At 40.9% G+C, this 11,219-nt stretch overlaps 1 pseudogene; it reads right to left on the bottom strand.

Moving 5' to 3' along the window:
* Window positions 1-213: 213 nt before the first annotated feature.
* LOC131490597 (uncharacterized) lies at window positions 214-1,653 on the bottom strand (annotated as a pseudogene).
* Window positions 1,654-11,219: the final 9,566 nt, after the last annotated feature.

Raw genomic sequence — 11,219 nt, 5'->3', positions numbered from 1 at the left:
GAGCTGTAGTGCTGCAACTTTCCATTTTCAGGTAACGGAGAACCATTAACCAAGCAGAGTTTTCTTTTCCTAAGTCAACTATTGATAGGAATATCCCATGAGGCCATATATGCAATCTGGGATAGAGCAGATTGTAGGAATCATAGCCATGGATATTTGGGCCATTTCTTCTTGGAATTTACTTGTGCCTTTTGGTTATGCTTGAGTCCAATCTCACATACACAACTTACGTTTGATAATAGGGTGTTCCTGTGCATGACCAACTTTAGGGTTTGGTGGGTCAGTTCATGATGGGCAGCTCAGCCCATAATTAAGTGTCCAGTTCCTATTAAATCCCAGTATCAAGCCAAACACTACTTCTCAAAAGAAAGGTGGTCATCCACAGAATATGGCGGCACTTTGCAGAAAAATCTTGAAAGTCGGCTGTGATTCACCTATAGGGAACTGCCAAAACCCCCAAACAGCCATTTTATTGGCCACTTCAAGTACCATAGGAGCTGCTGGACCAAGTGGCAGAGAAACTTGCACGAACAGCCTTGTTTTTTTCTGGATCCTACTCAAAATTACCAGCTTTTCGGGTCACTTGGTAAATGGGCTGGAGTATCACACCCAAATGAGGAAAGCATCACCTCCAAAATCCAAAGAGGTTCACCATGCATCGTACCTCTTTTCTGGTTGTAGGAGGGTCCAGATGTGACAATTTATCTTTCACCTTAGAAGGGGTATCTTGACATCCCTCGTACCACTGGACCCTTAGAAAAGTCAACCAGGTAGATTTTTGTCATATTTATTTCCCACCCTCTGACATGCAAATGCCTTAAAATATATTTAGAGTAATTGCTATTTTCTACTGAATGGGTTCTATTAGCATAACATTTTAATGTAATGGACTAATGTGGGGTCTGGTGAATGTGAATGGTATAAAGGTCTCCATCCACTAAATTATGCATAGGACTAGAGAGGTAAGACTGTGACAGTGTGTTGTTAGTCTTACCAGTTGAAAGCAAACTGCTCTGAGGGATCTTTGCTAACAGTCTTCAAGCCAAGCTGGATACCAAGTACCGGGGGATGTGTTAATTTGTTTAGGCAGCACAACCTCATCTGGAACAGTAGCTGCAATTGGACTAACCATATGATGAAGTTTAGGAAAATCCACTGTCCTGTGCCTAGTTCTCTCTGTCTTCTGAACAGGCCAAACAGAAGAGGTGAATGGGCACCACCCCTGCATCCATCAAGTCACTGATGATGTCAGTAATCTCGGCAACCCCTCCAGGAACGCAGTATTGCTTTTGCTTACTATTTGTCTAGGTAGGGACAGTTTTAGTGGCTTCCATTTGACCTTCTTTACTATAATAATCCTCACTCCGTCGGTCAGGGAACCAATCTGAGATTCAGGGAGTTGGTTCGGGATGTCTGCATATATCCATTCCACTCAGGCATCCTAGAACTGGGGAAATAACCACAGGACGGGCTCAGGGACCTACTCGACCCACTCTGAGCTAAATCACTATTGATCACTTGACCTATATAAGGGTCTACTCTGATTGGTGACCCGCAGTGATAATTTGAGTCTCCGGAAATTAGTGTCAATTCCAGAGCCAGCGCCCAGGAGTTCCTAGAAGGTCTGAATATTTCTCTTGCCCCCGTGCACATTCACCCTGATATAGGCCAGAGGTCCCTTTGGGGTAGACTGGGAGAAAAATGAACAGCATACATTTTTGCTAGTATATTGGAGGTTCTCCCTCAAGAGGACCCCACTTTCCTTTCATTCAGTGGGTTCTGGGTCTGTAAACTACTCCAGTCTGGAAATTGATTGAGGTGCTGTGGCCTTGTTTTGATGATTTGCACTGGAGTGCTGTTTATTTTATCTGGAGTTCTGCTTATACCGATCAAGTAAAAATTACATAGAGTGCCTATCAATTTCTTTCCTAAGGATATGAAGATTAACTAGTCAATATCATAGGTCTCTGTAAATCGGACTAGTCTGATTACTGGTTTCACACTGCTGTCCGTTACAGTAACCACACCCACCTTGCCTTTGGTAATCAAGTGCTGTCACTTGTCCCCTGCTACCCAGGGATCTGATGATCTCCATTGCATTTAAGCACTGTAGTTCAGTGGTAGCAATTCTTGGGGTGCGTGAGTGGGTAAGTCTGCTGAGCCTCCAATTCCTGATTTCAGCTCAGGTCACGATCTCACGGGCGTGAGATTGAGCCCCACGTGGGGCTTCTCACTGAGTGTGGAGCCTGATTGGGGTTCTGTCTGTCCCTCTCTCTCTCTCTCTGTCCTGCCCCATGCTTGTGCTCTCTCAAAATAAATAAATAAGCAGTTAAAAACAAAGGTAGCAATTCTCAGTGTAATTTCTGACTTATGAGAAGAGCAACCACAAAGTTCTTCAAGGATGTTGGAGATCCCCTTAGATATTTACTTCTCATAGTTATGGTAAAAGGTGTGTCCTCTGGGCCATTTCAGGGTGAATAAGTAGGTCTTGCATAATAAATCCACTCTACCATTTCACTCTCCCTAAGCCTTTGGAGGCTTGCCTCTACAGGAGACCAAGACTGTTCTGGTACTCAAGTTCATTTAATGTAGATTACTTTCAGGTCTATGTTTCAGCCAACCAAAATATTTTTAGATCCCTTTCTAAACCCTCAAGCTAAAACATATATGAGTACCAAGCACTCCTACCCTGAAAAGCCACCATAAGGATAATAACTAATAGTCAAATACAACTGTTTCAAGCCTCCATCCCATTTATTATTAGGGCCAGTGTCCTCCCAAATCTATCATGAATTTTGAGGGGGTTAATTTTTTGTTTTCAGCTTTTGCTTTGCCTTCCTTTTACTCCTGAAATCTCAATCATCTTTCCTTCTGTGGCTCTTTTGTCCCCTCCATCCTGAGTCACCCTAAAGAAGGAATATAACTCCTCTGTTTTCCCCAAAATGTTTTCTGCATAAGGAAGTTGTATGAAACAGACTTAGGGGAATGGAGGGAGGTTACTTCTCAACTCCAAACGAACCTCCAGATATATTTTTTTAATTTTTTAATGTTTCTTTATCTTTGAGAAAGAGAGAGACACAGAGTGCAAGCAGGAGAGGGTCAGAGAGTGAGGGAGACACAGAATCTGAAGCAGGTTCCAGGTTCTGAGCTGTCAGCACAGAGCCTGACCAGGGGCTCGAACTCACAAACAGTGAGATCATGACCTGAGCTGAAATCGGACGCTTAGCCTACTGAGTCACCCAAGCGCCCTGATTTTTGTTTGTTTGTTTATTTATTTGGAGAGTGGGGAAAGGGCAGAGAGAGAGGGAGAGAGAGAGAGAAAGAGAGAGAGAGAGAGAGAGAGAGAGAGAGAGAGAGAGAGAATCCCAAGCAGGCTTCCTTTCCTCCCTCCTCTGGGGCTGCCCGGGCACCTTCGAACCTTCTCATGTCATTGTGTACCACACTTTCATATGTCCTTTTTGCTTCCTTTCTCTGTTTCCTGACCAAATTTTCCCCACTGAGGAATTTTGCCAAATGCTTTTTAACAATCCCTATGGTTTTCCCAGCCCTATATAAGGTTTCGTTCTCTACAAATCTCTTTTCACATCTGGCCCTTCATTTTTTTTCTCACAACAACTTTTCAGACTGATAGAGCAGGTCAAACCCCCACCAGTTTGCTGATGAGAAGCCTGAGGCTGGGAGAGATGATGGGGCAGTCTCTGATCACCCAGCAAATGAGCCACCAAAGAAACAGATGGAGAGCTAATAAAGAACCTTTGACATCACTGTATCCGGCCTTCCGTTGGGTGTGGGGATCTCGTTTTATGGTGTCCCTGAAAGTTTCAAGAACGTTTGCATGGTATTTGTTTAATAGAAGGAAAGTAAACACTGTATCACTTACTTGCCCATGGTCTCATGGCAGACCATAGGGAATCATTCATCGTTTGATGATCATCTTCAGTACAGAATGGCCTTGGAACCTGGGGCTTTGCTAAGGAGTGCCTTTGTCACACTTAGGTGATGGGGACTGTTGTTCATGCCCCTGCTTTTATGGAGTAAGTATGAAGAAGGAGCCTCCTTCTGAGCTGTCTTGGAAGATATTCCTTGGTAGTTCAGAGGGCCGGGGGCAGAGGGCGAGTCTTGACTCCTGATGATGTCCAACCTGCTCTTCAATCTGCCCAGCTTCGGGTTTGACGGTACATTTACCTGCCTTTCAGTTACATTTGACCATTTGGTTATATTTGACCAATTGACTCACCTCCCCCTCCACCCTCCCTCTGCCGTAGCTACTTGATTCTCTACCAAAATGGATATTGGATATTGGACGGTCAGCATCTGGGTTTATCCTAGAGCTGGAGTTTGCTGTAGGGCCAGATGGCCTTGCCTTCTTCGGGGTCAACTTGAGAAACAGACGGCGGGTGTCTTCTGGAGGATGCATTAATCTGGGACAAGGAGGCTGTGGAAGCTACGTTGAGAAACAAGGCCATGGTCTGGAAATCGTGACAGTCTCCAGGGAAGGTAGAAGGCTTGCAGGCCAAACGTGAAGAGCGAGAAGTTCAGAAAATCAGCTGCAGTTTGGCAGTCTGCTGAACGCATTGTGCCAGGCTGAGAGATCGCGCTTGCCCCCCTCCACAGATGGGGGCTGCAGTGAGCATCCTTTTAGTTTAGTGCCCAGACCGGTCAGGACAGGGGGATAGAGGAAGGTGAAAAAAACTAACTGGGCTGGACCCTTGGATTTGCCAGTGTCTCGCCTCCTCCCTGCTCTCCTAAGGCTCTAGTATTCCCCCAGGTCACAGCTTCTTTTCCTTGCCCTGTTTTTTGGGACAGTGGTCAGCTCGGTGCCCTTATCTCTTGGATCCTCCCTCACTAAGCCTGCCACTGCTGTGGCCCCCACCTTATTACAGAGAAGGATCAGACATTGTTCAACCCAACCATAGTCAACTAGCGAGCCCTTGACTAACTGACTTTACTTACTTACTTGTCCCTTCGATTCTTGGGAAAAGAAGGTAGAAGGATAAATCTATGGTTTATTTTCTGTCTTGCCCTCATTCTGGGCCTCATGTTTTCTTAAAAGCAAAATCTTCAAGCTAGCTAGAGCATCTTTTAGTGACCGCAAGGCTATAGATCCTTTCCCTACCTCCTCTGTCCATTTCCCTGGCATGTACTTTCTGGTCTATAGTCTTACAGGGCTGCATTCTCTTAGGCAACACGCTAGGTGTTTCTTTTCTTTTTTCTCTTTGTTTCGTGTTTCTTGACCTAAGCCGGGTCATTTAACTTCAAGGAGAGCAGCCAAGTGTCAAATTTGGCCTTTCCCAAGTCTTGCTTGCAGAAGGCCCAGCAATCCCCTGAAGTGATTGGCAACGCTGTCTTTGGGCCAAATGCAGACGGCAGCTGCAGGTGGTGCTGTGGGGAGATAGTGTGCAGAAGGCTCGTCCTGCCGATCCCGGCCACCCAGGCCCAGCCAGGCCACCAGATTCCTGGCTCCTAGTCAGCATCCCAGCCTTCCCCCTTGAAGGCCATGTGGGATTGCTTCCAGACACCTTAGGAGACTGTCTGGCAACCTGTTCCCCCAGCAGGAGGTACCTCTCTTCCCTGGCCTTGGAGCCAGCCAGAGCTTGAGGGAAGAAAGCGTGACAGAATTTAGGTCTAAGGGCCTGTCTGCATCTTCACGGCCTTCAGTAAAAGCCCACTTTTCTTCAGCTTTTTAGGCGAAGCTTTTTGTTCTTACGTCCAGTTCCTGACACTCCGTGTATCTGTCGCCTTACTCTCTGAAACTCAGGCTCACAAAACAACCCTCTGTGGGACATGTTTGTGGTTTTAAATGTTCAGCGTCCTTTACCCCTTTCTTCGGCGAACAACACCTCAAGGTTCCTTTGGCCATTCCTAGCTCAGTCCGTGGAAATCTGGTGAGGATCCTAATTCCACCTAAGGAGAGCATAACTCATGACTGGCCAGCCGGCACTCTGCATCCTCCACCCACAGGGATTGGTTCCGGGAAGAGCGCATGACCCAGGCCTAAACAATGAGTGTAATTACATTGTCTTGACCATGAACATTGTTTCAGGGGTGAACACGTGACCCAATAGTTTGTAATTAGAGTTAATTCTGCGACTTATGATAGAGCAACTGGGGAAAAGTGCTCAGTTTTTAGCCAGATTTGAACCTGGAAAGAAGTGGGACTAGAGCAATTGCCACCGTTTTACCACGACATGGTGCCTGAGAATAAAACCAGTATGATGGCAGAACCAAGAGAGAGTAACTGGGTCCTAAATGACATCATTTAAGTTCCAAGATCACACATTATCTGAAATTATTCTGCCCTTGGATTTTCCTTCCTATTGTATAAAATAAAGACTTAAATTTTTTTCATACCTAAGCAGTTTGATTCTGACTTTAAAAGCCTTAATATACCCCCTATGATACTTTCAACTATAGGCTTGATGTATCAAATCTCATTTGAGGCTAGATAATAACATTTATCTTTGTGACCCAGGACAAGATTCTGGCAGCTGAGTTTAGCCAGAGAATGCAATTGTTAGGTAAAAGGGTAGGCAAAACTTCACTTCTAGTAGTTATTGCAAAAAAAAGTGCCTATTCAAATGTCTTGCCCATTTCTTTTATTGGATTGTCTATATTTTACAATTGATTCATAGGAGTTCTTTGTGTATTCTGGTTATGAGACCTTTGTCAGATATGTTATGCAAATTTCTTCTCTATAGCTTCCTTTTCACTGCTTGAATCATATGTTTTGATGAACATTAATTAGTTCCTAATTTTAACAAGTTCAATTTATCAGTGTTTTCCTTTATGATTTTTCTTTATATGTACTGTTTAGGATATCTTTTTTTTTTTTTTTCAACGTTTTTTATTTATTTTTGGGACAGAGAGAGACAGAGCATGAATGGGGAAGGGGCAGAGAGAGAGGGAGACACAGAATCGGAAACAGGCTCCAGGCTCCGAGCCATCAGCCCAGAGCCTGACGCGGGGCTCGAACTCATGGACCGCGAGATCGTGACCTGGCTGAAGTCAGACGCTTAACCGACTGCGCCACCCAGGCGCCCCCTGTTTAGGATATCTTTATGTTATCTCAACCAAAGCTATAAAGCTTGGATATCAAAGCTATAAAGATTCTTTTATATTATTTTTTAGAAACTTTATTGTTTTATTTTTCACATTTAGGTGGAATTGATTTCTGCATATGGTATGATCTAGAGGTGAAGTTCAGTTTCTTCCGTAGGGATAACCAATTGATCAGGCATCAGTTATTGAAAAGGTTATTCTTCACTGCCTTTCAGTAGCACATATGATATTATATACAAAAGTCTGATATTGGATTTTCTATTCTGTTCCATCAGTCTGTCTGCTCTTGTGTCAGTTGCACATTGTTTTAATTGCTGTTCGTGTCTAAAAGTCTTCGTATCTGACAGTAGCAGTCCTCCAATTCTACTCTGTTTTCTTTCGAACTGCCTTGCTACTATTGACCCGTTGCCTTTCTTTATAAATTTTAAATTTGTCAATGTTCTGAAAATAACTTGCTGAAAATTTTATAATTATATAGAATAAAATTTTATACAGTGTTATAATTTTATAAGATAATTTTATAGAATAATAGAGACATCAATGTGGAAAGAGTTGACATTTGGAAAATATTACCCTCCCAACCTATGAGCATACTATATCCCTCCATTTGTCCGGGTCTTCTTTCTTTTCTGTCAGTGTGGTCGTGTGGTTCTTGCGTAGAGGTCTTGTACAACTTTGGCTAAATTTCTTCCTCTGTAGTTGATGGTTTTGATGTTATTGTAAATGGTTTCATTTTTAAATTTCATTTTCTAGTGATCTATTCCTGTACAGAACTATTTACTTTTTTACTTATGAATTTGAATAATTTAATTTTACATGCTTTGGGGTTTTCTACGCACAAAATATATTATCTGAAAATATGGTAAGTTTAATTTCTTCCTTTCTAATATTTATCTATTTATTTTTTAACTTCAAATCAGTAAGGACCTCCAGCACATCCTGAGTCTAAGTACTGATAAGTAGTGATAGCAGACATCCTTAACTTAAATTTATTGTTATAAAGCTGTGTGTAGTGTTCTCTTATAACTTTTAGGGCTTGCAGACTCTGTCTGCATATATATATATATATATATATGCATATATATGCATATATATATATATATATATGCTCATCTTGCTAAAGATTTATTAGTAAGTCATTTTAAATTTTTTTTTTTTCAACATTTTTAATTTATTTTTGGGACAGAGAGAGACAGAGCATGAACGGGGGAGGGGCAGAGAGAGAGGGAGACACAGAATCGGAAACAGGCTCCAGGCTCCGAGCCATCGGCCCAGAGCCTGACGCGGGGCTCGAACTCACAGACCGCGAGATCGTGACCTGGCTGAAGTCGGACGCTTAACCGACTGCGCCACCCAGGCGCCCCATTAGTAAGTCATTTTAATTTGACTATGTCATTGCTCTCCATTACATGTTGGCTTTGACTTCATTAATTTCTTCTCTTCTTTTATTTTCTTTGGTATAGTTTCTGTGGATTGAATTGCCTTATTTACTAACTTGTACTGAGAAAAAAAACACTTTCTTGAGATAGGTACTTAGATCATTGCTTTTCATTCTCTTTTGTTGATATATGCATTTCAGGCTACAAATTTCCCTCTAGGCACTTCTTCAACTTCATCCCACAAAGTTGATAGATACTCTTTTGATTAAAACTCACTTCAAAATATTTTCTAATATTTACTGTGATTTTCCCTTTTATCCATTGATTATTTAGAAACATATTGCTTCATTTAAAAACATGGAGGATTTTTGAGTTACTCTAATTTTGAGTAACTAATTTACTCAATTTTAGTTGTCAATTACTCTATTGGCAATTGTCAATTACTCAATTACTCTAATTTTAGTTGTCTCTAATTTCTTGTTTAGATCCACTGTCAGAGAATATATTCTTATGATTTCAATCCTCTGGTATTTGTTAATATTTTCTTTATGGTCCAGTGTATAGTCAATTTTAGTAGCTATTTCACGTGTACTTAAAAGAATGTTTATTTTTTCAGTTGTTACGTGCAGTATTTTATACGTTATTGATGTTTATACTGTTTGGTGTTCTCTGAGATTCCTAGATCTGGGTTTCTGTGTCTGATATTAATTTGGGGAAAATTGTTCCTTCTTTATTTTGTATTCTTTGGAAGAAAGTTACTATTGGCAGCCCATGCTTAAGGAGTGGAGAGTTATATTCCATGCCTTTGAGCTTGGAGCATCTACATAAATTATTTGCAATTCTTGTGCCTGGAAGATCTGTCTATTCTCCCCTATGCATGTATGTATGTATGTATGTATGAACTGTTAGATATTTTATACTCTGTGTTGTAATCCAACACTAAATTAGTTTTTGCTTAACCTACTCCAGCTTTGGTCGTCGGTTGCTCTTTCAGTTGGGTCCTGTGTTAATATGTGCCTTTACCATCATTAATGTGAGCTTCTTTTTATAGCACTTCCTTACTTGCTCGCCTACAAGATCCTCCAGGCCCATCTGATACATTCCCAGTCTCAGTCCCTAGAATCAGCCATTTCTCCAAGGATATCTCATTCCTTTTATTAGAGAATTTTATCAGAAACCAAGATGTGGGTGCTAGTTGTGCTCGTTGTTAATGGCATTTTTGCTTCTCTCAGCTGACAGAGGAAGAAGATATATGTGTGCATATTAACCTGTGTATATATACACACATCTATAAATATTTCTATGTATACCCATCTACATATACCCATTTATAGGATATCATCATGCTCATATCTTCATCTGAATACCTTCAGATTTTTCTCTTTTGGTTTCCAACAGTTTGACTATGAAGTGCCTGACTATTTTAGATTCTTAAAATTACTTGAATGTGTGGTTGGATGTCTTTCAATGTTTTTGGAAAATGTTTGGTTAGTATCTCTTCAAATATTACTTTTGTCCTCCCCTCTTTTTTTGGTGTGGGGAGGAAGAAATATGTGGTAGACTTCTGTATCATGTTCTGTAAGGAAAGGTCTGTTATAGTGGAAATGTCTGCATTTTCTGTTCTTTTATCTCTATGGACTTCTACGTGTATATTTCCTCTTGATCTATCTTCTAGTTTACTAATTCTGTCTTTTGCATGATCTAATATATTAACTTTGTCTATTTAATATTCTTTCTGTTATTTTATTTTTATTTGATTTTTTATGGATAGATTCCAATTCTGTGATGAAATTTACTAGATATTGTAAAATCCTGGTCTGGAATCTACATTATCCAAAGCACCTATGGGTCTGTGTCTGGGCTGACTTATGTAAGATAAAGTGTAGAGGTTTTGACAAGTTATCATCCCCCAATGAGCATTTAATTTGCTCCTGACAGACAGTTAGACTCCAATCATATTACCTTGATCCAGACAATGCTGGTATATTTCCATTTTCTCCTAATTCCTGATTATTCATTAAAATTCTAGTTTGTTTAACAAGGCCTTTCCTCCTGAGTAGGTGCTAAGATCAAGTTTTCACTACTGAGCACTATAACTCCATGGAAATCTCTGTTTACTTTTTAGTTTTTCACTTCCTTCTTGGCTTCTCAACATGTAACCTATATGTTGACAAGTGACTGGAGAGAAAAAGGTATACAAAATATCAAACTCAATGTATTAGTTTGCTGTAGTTGCTATAACAAAGTACCACAAGCTAAGTTGCTTAATCAACAGAAATTTATTGCCTTGTATCTTTGGAGGCTAGAAGTCAGAGATTAAGGTGCTGGCAGGGCCATGGTCCCTCTGAAGGTTCTAGGGAAAGATATATTCTAGGACTCTGTCTTCGCTTCTGGCACTTCCTGGGCTTGGAGAAGCATATCTCCAATCTTACATAGTTTCCTGTTATCACTGTTTTTGTGTCCCAATTTCCCCTTTTTATACGTATATAGTCTTATTGGATTAGGGGCCTATCACACTCCAGTATGACCTCATCTTAAAATTACATCTGCAAGATCCTATTTCCATGTTGTGAAAGACTGGGAGTTAGGACTTCAACATTTAAATCTGGGTAGAGATACAATTCATCCCATAACACTCAACACAAAGCATTTCTGTTTTCTTCCATATCTTTGTCCCCTAAATCCTGGATTTCCTTGTTGTTTTTTAATGGCTTCCAGCATTTTTCTTCCAAATTATATTCTGTTTTTATAATTGCTTCTAGCAAGAAAATTAATCTGATA

This window comes from Neofelis nebulosa, chromosome 2 (genome assembly GCF_028018385.1).
Source record: "Neofelis nebulosa isolate mNeoNeb1 chromosome 2, mNeoNeb1.pri, whole genome shotgun sequence".
Taxonomy (NCBI): domain Eukaryota; kingdom Metazoa; phylum Chordata; class Mammalia; order Carnivora; family Felidae; genus Neofelis; species Neofelis nebulosa.
The sequence above is the reverse complement of the archived record's forward strand: the minus strand, read 5'-3'. Positions and strand labels throughout refer to the sequence as shown.